A 17,951-nucleotide genomic window follows, 5' to 3' on the forward strand; every position below is an offset into this window, starting at 1 on the left:
GAAGCCCTGGTGAATGAACCCTCAGCAGGGGCAGAGCTTCAGCACTCAGGTTGGAGGTGAAACCTAGGCAGGGCTTTGTGGCTACATTTGCCGACTGGGGAATCCACAGTGCTAGTTTACTGGCAGTGTTTCCGGTCAGTTTCCAGAATGTGTGTCCTCCTGTAGTCCATCATCACGGCCGAAGCCTAGTTCTTACCTCCTTTCCTATCCCCTGCCTTAGAACGGAATCAGAAAGCAGTGTGCTTACAATGGAAATAATACCTATTTCTCAGGTATTAACATGGGATGACCTTGAGCACACCTCCCATTGGAGGCTTTGAGCTTCTGGAGATCTCATTTGGAATGAATATTCTGGTTAGCTTTTGCAAGCATTCTTCCTCATCCCTTTTTGCTGTTGCTTTTGCGAAGGCAGAAACCCTCAGACTCAAGTATGGCTAGCCAAGTCCTCCTTGTCTTTCAGTCACTCTTCGCTGTTTCTTGCCATGGGTACTGGTAACAAACCACAGCCTTAACATCTTCAAAAGAATGAACCACGTTTTTCCGTGTGTCTCCAAATTCTGCAGATAGGTGTAGGAGTATTTGAGAAGGAATCCATCTTCTGGCAGGTCCATCCTTTGCATGTTTTCTTCTTCATTGGTTCTGATTTTCTTGGTTAAAATTACTTGCAGAACAGCAGGTCCCCTGTGATGTCTATGTATATACATATCTATGTATATATGTATGTAGTGTGTATGTGTTCTAATTTATGCATATACATACGTGAAGATAATGTATGTTACATATGTGGATGGTGAAGTTTTCAGTTTCCATTAAGATTCAGAGGTTTCTAATACATGGAGCCATGTCATTCTTAGGCAACCTGAGCGGTTCAGGTTTTCCCTCTAGTTTTTTAGGATGGGGAAAATTCATCCCTATAACCAAAGATGCATCAAATCCCTTAGCTAAAGTCTATTCAGTTGCTGTTGAGATACTGATTCATTGGGCACTAATATGCCGTGCCCCCCCCCTTTGACAGAGAGGCCAAAGGAACCGAGCTTTGCAGTAAAGAATGGTTAACGTAAAAGAAAAACAGGTGTGTGTGGGGGGGGGGGGCGTTTAAACTGGCAATCTGAGGACATCAGAACACCTAGACTCTCTTCCCTTTCTGTTTTATATCTTGCAGGGGAAAGGACAGGTAGGGTGAGATTGGGGGAGGCCCGTACATCTGCTCTACTCAGGTAAATTGCATTTCTTCTTTCCTTCACCAGGCTGACATAAATTACAGCCTTATGATATTCTCTAGGGCAGAATTTTCTGACCAGTTCCCTGCCCTACAAACTTCAAAGTTCTACCTAACTTGCGGGGCCTGAGTTCTAAATAAAACTTGTTAGATTTTAACATGTACTTCAATCATCAGTAATGCCTTGAGGGAAATCAAACCTTGATGTCTATACAGCCTCCATGGAGTCATGCTACTTTATGAATCTCGCCCCAGTGCTCCGGGTGGGGCCGCAGGTCCTGAATTCCTAATGAACTCCCAGGTGAAACCAGAGGACTACGGTTTGAGTGGCAAGATTCTGTTGACTGTTCTTTCTATCAGAACTACAGAAGCTGGATCAAGCGTAGCCCCTTCGATCAAAAGCCACATGTAAATGGAAAGAAACAGAATGCAAAGCTGCTTTGCGTGGCATCCGAAACAGTGCCCTGTGTATTTTTTCAAAGACATTCTTTTCCCTACAAGATGACTGGCAATCTTGTGTTCTAGCCACTCTTAGACATGAAAACACTTGGTTGCTTATCTTGTAAAATCTGCTCTGCTTGCTTGCTTGGGCATGCTGGAGTCAGTTTAGTCAAATACGTGTCAGTACATCTATATGTATGGGGAGCAGGTGCAAGCCCTTAAAAATGTACTTTCAAAAACTTTTAACACTTAAGACAGTGCGCTGAGCTGATCCTGTGTGATCTTAGTGCCAAACAACTGAGTTAAAGGGTTCTCTTTGAAGACAGCGGGTGGATGTCATGCAGTTGAAGCATTTGTTTATACAAAATGATGCTGGATTTTTTTTTCTAAGTTATAAGACAGTGCACTGTATAACTTCACTGAGCCTAGAGTGTGGTGTAAGACTCCAAAGCTGGTATCTGAGGTTTGATCTAATGGAAGTTGGAATTTTCTAGGCTGCATTTGGCTTGAAATAAAGTGCTTACGTGAATGGGCTTAAGCTAGGAAAAAACAAAAAATAGAAGTGGGTTTCCCTGCGTGAAGAGGCTCAACACGGAAATAACTTCCTGTCTTTGCTTGGCGTTGGCACCTCTTCTTAGCAGAATGCCCTTTGGGGACTGGGGGGAGTTTGTGAATCACTTTACTCAACTCGGAAGACCTTTTGACAAGCAACTCAGATCTGAGCATTGAAGAAATGTTGGGATGAATAAATTCTTAATCTCAACCAGTCTTTAGTTGTCTCTCTCTCTCTCTCTCTCTCTCTCTCTCTCTCTCTCTCTCTCTCTCTCTCTCTCTCTCTCACACACACACACACACACACACACACACACACACACACACACACACCACATGCATGCACATCTCTGAGAGAAATTTTAATATGTTCTTCTCTGGAGTCTGACTGTTGAGAGTAGAGCAGCTCTTTCTGCCCTGATGGGTTTATCATTTTGTTTAGGTCTCTAAATTTTGAATTGAGTCCCTCTGAGGTGCTATACCAGACGCTGACTTTAACAGCACTTAAAAGCTCATGTTTGCCTGTGTGCTGGGCCCCACGCCAGGGCATTGCCGGGAGTCCATTACTGCTGCAGTCCATTCTGATGAGGAGGTCTCCCAGCAAAGCCCTGGTCTGCTCACAGCTTCCCTCATAAGGCACAGGAACTCATCTGGACCAAATTTACCCTGGAACTGCTTGGCCACAACACTATGAGAGAATAATTATTGAACTATTTTACTGTACAACTATTTCCAAATTGTTGATTTTTTATTGATTTCAGGAGGCAAGCTAATTGCCCCATGGCAACTTGATGTTAACATTTAATGAAGATCAGGAAACAGAGTTTATGAAAAGCGTTTGTATAGTGACTGCAAAGCTTCAAGAACTGTTTTACACTTCCTGACGGTGCTGGGCCTCGCTTAATGGTTTGTTTTTATTGCTTAAGAGTGTAAACCTTGCTTTAGCCCAGTGTGTGGAAACTATACCCTCATCCTGAATTGCACATTTTCTTGTTGCCTTTGCCTTGCTCGCCTCCCCGAGTCCTCTCCTGCCATATACACTCCAGACTTCCTCTGCTGCGTATGCAGGCAAGTTTCTATCTTAGACACTGATGATACCATACATGCACATGGGTGCACACCGCCTCATGAACTGGATGTGTTGCTTCACTGTGTTTGGGTGGAGTTTCTGTTCTGCACTTGGTTGCTAGACAACTAAGCAGACAAAATTCAGCGATTCAAAAGGCATTTTTAAAGATGCCAAATTTGGGCGGCTGAACTCTTTTATCTCCGTCTTTATGTGAAAGGTGCAGGTTTCTTACGAAGATCCCCTTGCCTTTTGCTGCAGCGATGGCTGACTGGTAGAAGAGCTGTGTGTGTGTGTGTGTGTGTGTGTGTGTGTGTGTGTGTGTGTGTGTGTGTGCGCGCGCGCGCACGCGCACATGTACACACGCGGCAATGTCTAGGTGTTTGTAGGTGCATGTACACATGTGTGCACATCTATGTGGAGGCCAGAGGTTAACATCCAGTGTTCCTCTCAATAGCTCTGGGCTTTAGTTTTTGAGAAAAGACCTCTCACTGAACCTGGTTTGTATCAGTTTAGCTAGGCTCCCTGCCAGCCGGCCCCGGGGGATCCTCCTGCCTCCACCCCTACGCACCCCCAGCATTGGGGCTACAGACACATGGCCCACCATGCCCAGCTAGTTGTTGCTGTGGGTGCTGAAGATCTGAACGCAGCTGCTCATGTTCGTGCAGAAAGCAGTTTATTGACTGGGCCATCTCCCTAATCCAGAAGAGTGTTTTGAAGTCTGGCTCTACAGGATTGTCTGTCCGAGAGCTTTCCTAACTGGTGTTCCCATTTGCTGGAACTCACTTCCCACCTGGAAGCTAACTTGGTTTCCAAGGGTGTGTTTTAAATCACTAATAACGTTGAGTTACAGCTCCAAGCTCCGATTGTTTCAAAGGAAAGGAAAGATTCCTTTCTGAGGCAATGTTGAGAAGCACAGGGCCTGGGTGTGGAGTGCGGTGTCTCCAGGAAGCTACCCCAAGCTTTCTTCTGGTAGATAGTATTGAAAATCTTTTCTAAAACCATCGTGAGGGCCTAATTTTAAATCAAAGTCATTTTCTGATTTCTGTAACATGCTCCAGGAGCATGTTGTAAAATCCGGATCTTTATAGATCAGCCAAGTTGGACTTGTGTTCACAAGTTCACTCACATGCGCACACAGTTGGCAGCTGACGGGCTCCACGCTGAGATCTTTCTTCCTCCTCTACCCTCTGACATGCCGCTGCTGCTCTGGCTCCTCTCTTTGTGGGGTTCCCTGGGCTGGAATGCAGTCAAATCCATGGAAAACTTTAACCACTTTCCTGATTCGTTTACAGGCAGGATTTCCTGGCATGAGGATCAAGGAAGGAGGACTGAGGTTGGTTCATCCCAAACTGGCTTGGCAATTAGATTCATTTGAAGGCCATCTGGCCAGTACAGAGAACTTTGACAAACTAGTCTCTGATAGAGAAACCTCACCATCTGACTGAAGAATTATCCAATCTCTTGATTTCTCCAATAAGCCTGCAGTTCTCTAAGGCACACATCAGTATGAAAAGTGATCATGCTTATGCACTGAGGGCCTGGAATGAGCTGGGCAACGAAGAACAGTGAACCATAGGGGAGCAATAAATGAAAATAGAAATAACAGTCTTAGGTGAAAACTCCCATCAGCCAACACGTCCTAATTTCATCAGGCTGGACAGTAGAAAATGAGAAGGATCGTATAAACTTAGCAACTTTTATGGTGTAAATATAAATACATATGCATATATACTTCAAATATATTACAGGCATATTTACATATTCATGATGAATGCGAATTCCCAGAGTGGACCCATTCTAAATGGCATCACAGTGTAGGAGTCCGCCTTTGTGATGCTGGTGGCATCCTGTTTTTCTGTGTAGAGAAGGTCTCAGAAGTTACTTTAAAGAGTTTCCTCTTCGTTAAACTTCAAATAAAGAACAGTTCTCAATAAATAGAGAACTGCAGTAAAACACAGTGAAATTTAAGATGCAAACAAAGAGTTATCCAAAGAAGAAGTTAACATGAAGGTTTAAACTGCTGGTCAGCGCTTTGAAAACATGGATGTAGTTTAATTATTAGGATTTTCCCCAATTACTCTAATGATGGTGCTGATGTCTCCTCATTTGGATTACATTGGAATGAAGATTCTTAGAGGAAGAATATATGCACCATTCTAATGCATAAGAAAACCCATGCACCAGATTGTATCGTGTTTCTCATCAATTAGATCATAGACACAGAGCATCTTGGTTTACTATTTGTTTGGTTATCCAGCCTTGTTTGCCTCATGAATGCATCCACTGATATGACTCTGTGTCTCCTTGTTACTTCCTCTGGCTTATCTTTTCCCCTACAAATGCTTTAGGGTTAGTCACAGCTGGTTCTACTTTTGATTTTTCATTAGTCTTAGCTGCAATCTGCAGGAAAGAAAGAAAGAAAGAAAGAAAGAAAGAAAGAAAGGAAGGAAGGAAGGAATGATAGAGGTCTAAATTCCTCTTGCCAGAAACAGCTACCCAAAAAGAAAATATACTCTTGACTGATAGATACACAAGCTTTGGGTATGACATTTTGCAGAAATATGTTATTAGTTGGCTGCCATATCAGATCATGAGTGAGCTCCTATACTCTCTTGCTCTCTGTTAAGATACGGTCAGACTGAAGCCAAGATGATGGAAGGGTGGTCTTTGTACCTCTGTACCACCCAATCATTGGTACACTTGCAGGTTCACAAAGGTCCTTTTTAAGACCGTGGCATGACAGAGCAGAGGATATTGCTGGATGACCTTACAACACATTTGGGTCCATTCTCACAGCACGGCAGAAGGCATGTGTATCCAGAGGGTTCCCATACCAGAGCTATCAAGGGTCAGATACTGCAAGTGTAACACTGTGATTAATCCTGGAAAATGAATGAAGGCACTCTGCAGGGCAGGGGCCAGAGACTGGTCCAGTTATTATGTAATGCTCCTAGAAAAATCACCAAGTGGTATTTTAATTCCAGTGGTGACAAAATTATAACCTTTTTCGATGGCATCTATGGGCCAATGCAGTGCTCTGGAAATCTGTGCAACAAGGCTTCCCATGCAGGGGGATATCTGTTTAGCTGGCACAGAAATTCTTCTTTGGAATCATGTGCCCATTTCTGACCAGATTCCTAGGGAAGACTGTGTTGTGAATTTTCCTGTTTGCGTTTTCTGTTTCAGCATCTCACATTCTCCCCCTCCCCCTTCCCTCCCTTTCTCTTTCTTTTTCCCCACCCCCATGCCAGTCCTTATGTGGAGATAAGGAGCTAGAGAAGCCAACATGCTGGAACACAGGGAGGGAGGTTTTCCACATCATCACAGACTAAGGGTGTGTTGAAGGTACATGAAACCGTGCTGAAGGTCTCCTCCGAAATGCCAGCTTGAACAATGAACAAGATCCTATCATGCTTTTTCTTTTTCCATGGTTATAGGACTGAGTTTGTGAGAAGAAATAGTTCCACTGAGTTTCCTCCTGAAAATGCTTATATCGAAGGAGAAATTACTTTCCTGCTATCCATGCAAAAGGACCTCAACAATGTTGGGGAGAGCAGCTGCTCCTATGGGGTACACTGACAGCCATTTAACTTCATGGAATAAGTGTGTGCATAGACCAAAGTGAGCTTGTGCACAGCAGAGTACTCTACACAGACCACAGTGTATGTGTGTGTGTGTGTGTGTGTGTGTGTGTGTGTGTGTGTACAGCAGATGGCAAGTGTGCACAAATCAGGGTGTGCACAGACCAGAATGTGTGCACAGGAGAATGAATGTGCAAAGAAAACTGAGACTGCCCAGAGATGAGCAAATATACACAGTGGTATGAGTGTGCACAGAGCAGAATGAATGTGCACAGAGCAGTATGAGTGTGCCCAGAGCAGAATGAGTGTGCAAGGCAATGCACAGAGATGAGTAAATATGAACAACAGTATGAGTGTGCACAGAGCAGAATGAGTGTGCACAGAGCAGAATGAGTGTGCAAGGCAATGCACAGAGATGAGTAAATATGAACAACAGTATGAGTGTGCACAGAGCAGAATGAGTGTGCACAGAGCAGAATGAGTGTGCACAGAGCAGAATGAGTGTGCACAGAGCAGAATGAATGTGCACAGGCAATGCACAGAGCAGAGTCAATGGGTACACAGTAGAGTTGGCCCAGAGCAGAGAGTGTGCACAGAAAATGAGTGTGCACAGGTCAGAGTAAGTGTGCACAAAGCAGTGTGTGCACAGAACAGAGTGCTTTAACCTCAGAGCCAGAGGCAGTGACTCACTTGACTTTAATTTTGATGGTAGCATTTTTCTTCTGACTCACTGATAATTTAATGTGAAATTAAAAGGCTGAAGCTGTTCTTTACTTTTCAGGAACTTACACACTCACTAGGTAGAATACATCGTTTCCCTTTGAAAGGGAAGAGCTCTAATGCTTCATTAAATTGCAAAACACTGAAGCAAGTCTGTGATCTGCTTCTTTCCATTTCTGCCCACACCTCTGCAGCAGCTGACATTCCCAGACTCCCTAATGTTGCCTGCTAGTCAGCTTGCTTTATCTTAAAGGTTTCTCTTATCTTGGACTGAGCAGTAAACACTGCCATTTACCTTCTCTGGTCTTTGTTGTAACATTGCTAAACGGGTTAATCCTTCTCGTGTTTGTGTTATGAGTCTGCTCTTACCTCTGGCTTTACAGAGGGTATTGTAGGAATTCTGAATAATGGGGGAGGAAAGATGTGTGTTGTAACAAGGCTAAAAACAGACACTCCTGCACATGCATACACTTTCTCACATGCCAGTATGAAGTGAAGTTGCCAATGATCAATTTGATCTACAGCTATGAATTGCTTTTATTTCATGATAGATGATTCTTATGGGAAAGACTCCAGTGAATTAATTAGATACAGGATTCATCTAACAGCTCCAATTTCATAATTTTGACAGCTGTAGAATATGCAGTGAATTGATGCTTAGACATTTTATTGAATAGTCGCAGGCTTTCAAAAATCAGCTTAGCAGGTGCTCTTTTTAAAATTGTAATTAATGACTGCAGGAGTTTTCCGAGGCAGTCCTGGTAGCTTCCTGTGAGGTTTTCATACCTATTTTTATCACTCTGCTGAGAAAGACACAGACCATCCCAGGACTCTGCACACAGGACCCTCTCACCATCATCTTTCCCCATTTAGCTTTGTTCTCCAGGACAAGGCATTGTGGAGAAGAAAAGAATGTTAGAGGCAGTTCCCTGGGTCCAGTGTTCACCAACACACCCAACCAAATCAATTGTAAATCAATGTAAAGTGTGGCCCTAACCACTTTACATTGAAACAAAGTATATGACTTTACACAAGATGTAAATAGAAACGCACTGTCCAATAAAGCTGCCATTACCCATTGAGGCAATGAAAGCCCAAGAGTGGGCCTAATTGGAATGGCAATGTACTATAATTTTGAATATGTCCTTGATTTCATGGTAAGTAAAAAAATAAAAAGACAGAAAGGAAAAAGTCATATGAATAATTGCTATGTTTCTTACATGTTATATATACATTGAGGTTGAATAAAATTATTTCAACTTTTATTTCATTATTTTTAATATAGTAGAAAATTTTTAAATGTATATGTTGCTAGAATTTACATTTCTATTAGATAACTAGTTTAAAACAATACATTAGAGTGGATTCACATTACTCAAATTTCTTAAGCCCTAGGGAAAAGGTTAGTCTAGAGTAAATCATTAGGTAGAGTTATGAACAGCCACAGGAAGGGAGCTGCCAACCAAGGTTGTACTTCAGTTTCTGGAGTCTGTGTGGTACCTGTGGCTTTGCAGATAGCTAAATCTGTGTCTCTCAGAAGGTGGTTTTATCTATCAGACTCTCCACCTCTTCCCCTTTTAAAACAGATGTTATCTTAGCCCTTCCTAACCCATAGTTGTTTTTTTTTATAATAACTGAAAGCCTTAGCTAGTGTATATTAATCCCCACCACACAATACTAATGTAGGTTATTTACAAATGTAAAGGCTGTATTAGTTAAGTTTCTACTGCTGTGAAAGAGACCATGACTAAAAGCAACTTGGGGAGGAAAGGGCTTATTTTAGCTTCAGTTCAGAGTCTATCTGGAAGTTGGAGGTCAGGGTAGGAATTCAAGGCAGGAATCTGGAAGCAGGAACTAAAGCAGAGACTATGGAGGAATGCTGCTGACTGGCTTGCTCCCTATGGCTTGATTAGCCTGTTTTCTTAGATAATCCAGGAACAACAGTCCATGGGTGGTACCACCCACAGAGGGCTGGGTCCTCCCATATCAATCATTAATAGAGAAAAATGCACTACAGACTTGCCGATAGAAGCAGTTCCTTGGCTGAGATTCCCTCTTCCCTGATATGTCTAGGCTTGTGTCAAGTTGCCATGTAGAGACTTGGGATTGCTGCCTAGGTAACTGAAAAGCTGTCTCACTTCTTCTTCAATTTATCCTTCTCAGATCTGATGATATTTAATGACTAGGGTATCAGGTTAACAGCCCCATGTTGGGCGCCAATGTTATGAATTATTGTGTGTGGGTGGGAGACCCCCAAGGGTATCCCTCACATGCAGGGAAACATGCTGAGCATGGCAGCGGAAGCAGCGGCGGTGGCCAGTAATTCACAACCCGGATGCTGCATCTATATGGAGAATTTATTGTAATAGAGAGATGAAGGAAAGAGATGATAGGAAAGAGAGGGACAGAGAAAGAGAGGAGAAGAGAGAGAGAAAGAGAGGTTGAGGGTGCATACCTTGTGGGAGGAAAAGTGGAAGAGAGAGAAGAAAGGGAGGTGTTTTTCCTTAGAATGAGGCTTTCACAATCAGGGTGTAGGGCAGCGTCAAGGGATGGGATTTCAAGGGGCAGATCAGAATATTAACAGGAACTTTGAATTAATAATTGGACTTTGCATCAGACAACTATTACTATGAAACAAATTACTGCAAACTATTGGTGAAATTATTAAGGCCACTCTACGTAGTTAAAAGGAGATTTATTTAATGGCGTAACTTACAAATTAAGGGATAGGTAGGTCGTGGGGTCTGGGGAAGGTGTATCGCAGTCTAGCGGTGTTCTCTGGAGCTCTACTTGGCCCACCTCCACCATCCAGGGTCCCAGAACCGATCGAGCGCTCGCCGATCCAGATCTCGGGTCTCCAGGCGCCTCCCTTGGCCCTGCCTTGTAGGCGTGACAGTTGCTGAAGTCTCAATGGGGGTTGGAACTTCCAGATCAAAGCTGGAATGGCTACCCACTACAGCAAACAGTGCTTTAAAATTGCAAGTGTTTATCACTTTGCATAGTTTCTGTGGGCTGGGAATCCAGGAATGACTTAGCCAGGTGAGAATGCCTCTGTCTTTCAGGACACTGCAGTCAAGATGTTAGCCAGTGCCAAAGTCATTAGAAGCCTTATCTGCAGCTGAAGGACCCTCTCAGAAGGGTTCACTCATATCTGTTCTGTCCTCTCTGGATCTACCCATATGGCTACTTGAGTATCTTTACAGCATAACAGAACAAGGAGGAAGTCAAACTGAGTGGGCTATGCCATTGTTTCTACTTTGCTTCATTCATTAGGAGCAAGTTACAAAATCCAGCTCAGCCTGAAGGGAAAAGAGAGGAGAGGTAGTAAGTTCCATTCAAAAAACAAACCACCTAGACATGAGTACACACTTTACAAAACTATGCACACTTACTACCTTCAAGACAAAACGAACAGAACACCAAATTCATTCCGTAAGGGACTGAGATCCAAGCCTTGCTGTGCCCCTAGGGAGAAAACTTTGATCTTGCTTGAGTCTGAAAAATACACTCCACTTGCACTCCATACTTGTTAGAACTAACAGTTGTGGTCTTTATTCTTTTGTGAACCATAATTCTTTGTGGGGTATAGCAGGCTATCCTCAAGGAATTCTAACTCAGCTTCTCTTTTCCCCAAGTACAGGGACTGGCAACAGCTAGGGTTGCAGGAACAGGCAAAAGTCAGAAGCAATGGTGCTGCAGAAGCCAGCAGGGCCAGGGAACAAGTCTTGAAGGGCTGTTGTTGCCTGGGAGGCTTTATCTACCACATCTATCACGGCCCATTCTCCTCACCCTCAGCTCTATTCTTGTGAGTGTGTGTGTGTGTGTGTGTGTGTGTGTGTGTGTGTGTGTATGTGTGTGTGTATCCCGGAGGTTTTTAAAGAGTGGAAGGTTCCTTCAGATTGAAGGATGTATGCTGAGATTCTAGCCTTTCTTATCCATAGCTCTTTGGTCTCAAGGAAACCTTTCTGGCTAATGAACACTGATCCAGGGAGTCTTCATGTTATTCAAACCTGTCCTGTAGATTCTGTCTTTTCTTGCAGGTAGGTGAAGTTCCTCACAAGGCTGTTTGTAGATGGCTGGCCAGTTGGATGTCTTTTTCCACTCCAGTGGCCTTTTGACAAGTTTGGCATCTCCTGGAAAAGAAGCCTGTGGTCTAATGACCCAGCCCACTCTGTTGCAGGTAACAGGAGGTGAGTATGGCTGGTTATTTCTCCCCATATCGCAGGGACACATAAATAAAAGAATAGGAACAACTTGAAGGAAACTGCTTTTACATGTTCTTTTATGAGAACAAAGATAAGACAAATAGAAATCAACAGACTGTTAACATCTGCACTAAACATTTCAAGCTCAAAACTGATCATAGAATGGCTTTATACATCTGAAGAAATATTCAGAGTTGAATTTTGCTATGTTAGGAATTGGGTGTGTGTTTACCTCTTTTTTTGGTGGGGAGGGTTTCGAGACAGGGTTTCTCTGTATAGAAAAACAGGCTGTCCCGGAACTCACTCTGTAGACCAGGCTGGCCTCAAACTCAGAGATTCACCTGCCTCTCTCTCTTGAGTGCTGGGATTAAGGGCATGCACCACCACTGCCTGGCTACCAATTTACCTTTTGAAGTAAGATTATTCTCATATCCATTCACTATAAATATTCATTCATTAAACTACTTTCTTAAAACCTACCTAAAAGCAGGTCCAGTGTGTTTCCCTGAGCTCTGTAGTTTAGGGTCTGTAATAAAGATGGGAATTGCTGTAAGAAAAATGTCTTAGTCAAGAAGAGGATGTATGGTAAGGCTGGGAGGTAAGCAGAAGCCATATTATATCCCTCTGCCAGTCTAAATCTGACTGAGAATTATTGGATCTTCTAAATAGGGGGGCAGACAAAATTGGACTCAGCTGAATGGGTGACTGTTTTTAAGGTGCCAAAGTGCTACATGAAGAATGGATGGGGGAAGGAAAGGGAAAATGAAGAATAATGAAGAGGCTGTGATTGGAATGATTCTAAGATGCCCACCAAGAGATCTGAGTGTCCTGCCCTTCCGTTTGAGGGCAGTAGGCCTGTAAATGTAACGAAAGAAAATCTGTTGTTTGAGTTGACCAAGAGGAGATTACCCTAAATAGAATGACCTAAGTAAGTGAGCCATTTGTAAGAAGGTGACAGAGAAAGCACCAGCTAGTTGAGAAGAAACCAAACAGCAGTCTCACTGTAGGGAGTCACGTGGCTAGGAAATGAATGGATCCTCTGATTGCTCTGAGCAATCCCAGGCCAGCAGAGGACATTGAAGCAGAGACTTCAACCCATGAGAAAAGAAATACGGAGGAAAATCAACAAGTTCAAATGAGGAGAGTGGTCCTCAGGGGAAGCTACGGTTCCGGTGAACATCCTGAGGAGGTCCAGACCAGCAGAGCAGGCCCTACACCTGGGCTTCTGCCTCAGGAAAATGACAAGGCAATACATTTGTGTTTCTTTAAGTTGTTGGGTTACCATTCTATAGACAATGAAGGAATAAGCCATTCATGGTATTTGAGGTAAGGAAGACGGAGAGCAACAGAGTGCAGATCTGCTTTGTAAGTGTATTTGACCTTAGGGGCTGATGTGTTAAATGTTGTTGGAGGAGAAGGAAGAAGTAAAGTTGATTGCTTAACGAAGCTTTAATTTGAGCAAGTGAGTGTCTAGTGCTGCAATTTGTTCAGGATGAGAAGTATGGAGGAAGAGCAGATTTCCAAGTTCAATCTTAGATCGGTTACACTTCTGTTGCTGTATAAGCTACCAAGACCAAAAATAACTTGTGGGAAGAAGAAGTTACTTGGACTTATGGTTCCAGAGGTTAGGAGTCCATTGTGAGACAGGTGGTGGCGCACGCCTTTAATCCCAGCACCCAGAGGACGCAGGTGGATCTCTGAGTTTGAGACCAGCCTGCTCTACAGAGTGAGTTCCAGGACAGCCAGGGCTACAGAGAAACCCTGTCTGGAAAAAACAAAAAAACAAAAACAAACAACAACATGGAGTCCATTGTGGCGGGGAGGTGCACCACAGGGAGCAGGACACCGAAAGCTCCCATCCTGAGGCCAAAGCACCGAGCAGGAAGAGCTAACTGGAAGTAGGCAAGGCTGTTAACCCTCAAAGCCTTCCCTCAGGGTCATACTTCCTCCAACAAGGCCCCAGCACCCAAACCTTAGTGCCACTCACAGAGAACCAAGTGTTTGAATACCAGAACCAATGGAGGACATTCTTATTCAAACCGTTACAAGTATGCGTGTATCAAAACTTAGAAGATTATTAGTGAGCAGTGGCTGTATGAGACTTGAAGTCAGAGGAGAACTCTAAATTAGGAATATAAACTCGGCACTCACCAGCATATAAAGAGTACTGAAGGCCAGGCAAATCAAACAGCACAGAAGGAAGGAAACGAAGCTTAGCCTAAGAATCATTGACATTTGGAGGCCAAGAAAGAAGACAGAAGCCAAAACTAGGAAGCCTGAAGGACTGAAAAAAAAAATGGCATAAAAGAAAGAAGGCAAACCTAGGCAGAGCATGGACTGTCCTGAGAACCAGGAGGCTGTTCTCTGAAAAGAACACATTTCCACAGGCACAGGACAGGAAAGCATACATCATATGTAGGATGCTGAGTCACATGAGCCATCATGGACTCCAGTGTTAGGTGGGTGCAGGTGAGCAGGGAATGGACTGGGGAACACACTCAGTAAATGTGGACAGTTCATTGAGGATGTTTGTCTGCAAAGTGGAGTCAAGTGGCAAGCCAGTACTGTGAGCGGTTTGTAGGGCTGAAAGAAGTCTGTGTGTGTTCGTATTACATGTTTGTGTGTGTATACTTAAATATATTATGTTGTCAGTGTATTCATGTGTATATGTGTACTGTGTGTATGTATATATCTGTGTATATGCATTTGCATATGGATGTATGTGTGTATGTGTATGTCTGTGTATATATTTGTGTGTATGTGTAGTATGGATGTCTGCTATGTTTGTGGGTATTCATGTGTATGTGAGTGTATATATGTGTATGTGTAGGCATGTGTGTATCTACATATGTGTGTGTATGTCTATGTATGGGTGTATGTGTGTATATATATGCATGTTTATGTGTGCATGTTTAATATGTGATACTAACTCATGAACATATGCTAAGTAAAAATTGTTGATAACAGGGAGAAAAAAAATCTTCAAACAGCTGTGTCTCTGAAAATTTTAAGGGTGCTAGATAGAGAATACATAGAAAAAACATTGGCTTTTCTCCAGATGAAACTCAGAAACAAGAATGTGAACACCTGAGCAGTGGTGGCTCATGCCTTTGATCCCAGCACCTAAGAGGCAGAAGCAGGTGGCCAGCCTGCTCTGAGTTTGAGGCCAGCCTGGTCTACAGAGCAAGTTCCAGGACAGCCAAGGCCAAATGGAGAAATCTTACCTCAAAAAAAAAAAAAAAAAAGAAAAGAAAAGAATGTGGATATACAATAACTAGAGATTTGTGTGTCCATATCCAAGGCTTCCTTACAAAACCCTGGAATGTGGTATTGTTGCATATGTGTGACTTCCTCTAGTGGCTGACTGTATGTTGAGATCTATGTGAGTGTCATTGCAAGTCAAGGCTTCTCCTCACCACAAAGGTATGGTGGTGGTTTGAAAGAAAATGGCCCCCAAAGGGCGTGGCACTAATGGGAGGTGTAGCCTTGTTGGAGTAGGTGTGGTCTTATCAGGGGAAGTGCATCACTATGGAGGTGAGCTTTGAGGTCTCATATACACTCAAGATACCACTCAGTGTCTCACTTCACTTCACTTCCCATTGCTTGCAAGACGTAGAACTCTCAGCTACCTCTCCAGCATCATGTCTGCCTCCATGCTGCAATGTCCCACCATGATGATAATGAAATGAATGTCTGAACTGTAAGTGAGCCACCCCAATTAAATAGTTTTCTTTATAAGTGTTTCCATGGTCATGGTGTCTCTTCACAGCAGTAGAGATCCTAACTAAGATAGGTACCAAGATCCCTAACCCTCTGCACCCATGAATCTGCTTTCCATTTATAATTTCATTATTTATAAAATGTCATATGAATGGGATCAAGGAGTGCCTGAAATTTTCAGACTGCCTTTTTTCATTCCACCCACTTCATTGGAGGAGATCCCTGCATATAGCAGAAGCTGGGTGCCAAGCAGTGTTCCATTGTGTGAGTGTGTTATGGTTTAACAATACATCTGTACTAAAATACAATTGTGTACTGCTAGGAAACATTGGAATTCGGTATGAATGTACATTTTATCTTTCTGGGACAAATGCTAGATCGCATGGTATGATCACTTTTTGGTTTTGTTATGAAAGGACCACACTCTTTTCCAGAGCAGCTACATTATAATTCTCTGCCTCCTTACAATATTTCGTCAAATTGTAGCTGCACTGAAAGTTGTGTTCTATTCTTTTGAAATGAGAATTAGAAAAAATTGTATGATTTCCTTCATGAGTACAGTATTTATACCATTTCTACCCCTCCCTCTCCATGCTCTAACTCTCTCGTGTCTCCTCATTTCCTCCAAAGTTCAATACTTCATTTTCTATAATTATTTTTGCTACACACACACACACACACACACACACACACACACACACACACACACCCTACTGGTCCAATTAAGTGTTGCTCTTATGTACATGTGTACATGTGGTTAGGGTTGACTGATTGGGATTGGGTAACTTACTTACCAGGGGCCTTGTCCCTGAAGAAGACTGATTGTCCTTCGTCCAGTCATTGATTAGACTGATTGTCCTTCTCTCAGCCATTGCTTGATGGCAGGTTTTTATCTAGGAGTGGGGTCTTATTAATTTTCCCCTATCCACCTTGGTATGTTACTATTATTCAGGTCCTGTTTGAACTATGATATTGTTGAAATTTCATGGTTATAACTTCCTGTAACATATAGAGGATGCTGTTGCGTAGCAGGCATCCTGGTCCTCTGGCTCTTATGATCTTTCCATCTTTCTCTTCCACAATGTTTCCTGACTCTTAGGTGTATGGGTTGCATCATAGATGAACCAACTGGGACTAGGAATCCCACTGTCACATATTCTCTGCATTTTTACCAGTTGGGGTTTTGTAGTAGTCTGTCTGCTGTAAAAAGAAGTTTCTTAGAAAAGGGGTATAATATAAGCTTACCTATGGGTCTAGGATATGTATTTAGAATACAGTTTGGGATTAGGTTGATTTAGGAAAATGGCAATAATAAATTCTTCTCTAGTGCCTACAACCATGGGTAGTTGGGGTAGGTTCCTAATGCCCAGCGCTTATTTGATGCTTCCTTCTTTTCCAGGAAACATGTCTCTGGGTTTTGCTCATATTAAAAATCATATTGTTTACTTGCTTTTTAACTTTGAGTTCTAAGAGTTCTTGGTATGTTTTAGTTATGAGTCTATTAGGTATATTGTTTGTAAATATCTTATCCTATATTGTAGTTCACTTTTTTAATCTTCCTGACAGTTTGTTTCATAGCACAAACACTTGATTTTCTCCTGTGGATTGCTATTATAATTAATATCTCTGCATCAAGCTCTAGGCTTCAAGATTTTTACCTATGTATTCTTCTAGATGATTTACTAATTTACATTTTAATCTGTGACCCACAGACCAGAGAGCTGGCTGCAGTACACTCTACAAGTTCTAAAAGGCCATAACTGCCAAATAGATACTGTGCCCAATAAAACTGCTATAGGTGAAGGAGAAGTAAAACTTTTCATGATACAAGCAGCCTAAAAATTCTTAGCAACAACAACAAAAAGCCTGACTAGAATGTTGGAAACTATACTCAGAATTGAAGAGAAGAATAAAAACAGATAAACTCTGGAAAGAAAACAAACAACAATTTAATGAAATAAAAAACACAATAAAGAATACAAACCAGCAAAAAAAATGACTACAATCTTCACATACTTTCAATAATAACTATAAATGCCAATGGCTTCAACTCTCAAATCAAAAGACATAGACTGTTTAATGGATAAAGAAACAAAATCCAACTATCTGTTGTCCACAAGACAGTCATCTTAGCTTTAAAGATAGGTACCCCCTTAAAGTGAAAGGCTGGTTTAAAAAAAAAAAAAGAATTCTAAGAAAGTGAGATTAGGAAGCAAGTAGGTGTTGCTACCCTAATATTTAATAAAATAGACTTAAAACTAAAATTAATCATAAAAGACAAAGAAGGGCATTCATTCTAATCAAGGAATCAATTACAGAAAATACTACACTGCTAAATATATATGCACCAAAACCTGGTGCACCCAATTTCATTAAATGCATACTAATGGAATTAAAAATACAGACTAAAACAAACCAAATGATAGTAGGCAACTTCAACACCC

Source organism: Peromyscus eremicus, chromosome 4, assembly GCF_949786415.1.
Source record: "Peromyscus eremicus chromosome 4, PerEre_H2_v1, whole genome shotgun sequence".
NCBI lineage: Eukaryota > Metazoa > Chordata > Mammalia > Rodentia > Cricetidae > Peromyscus > Peromyscus eremicus.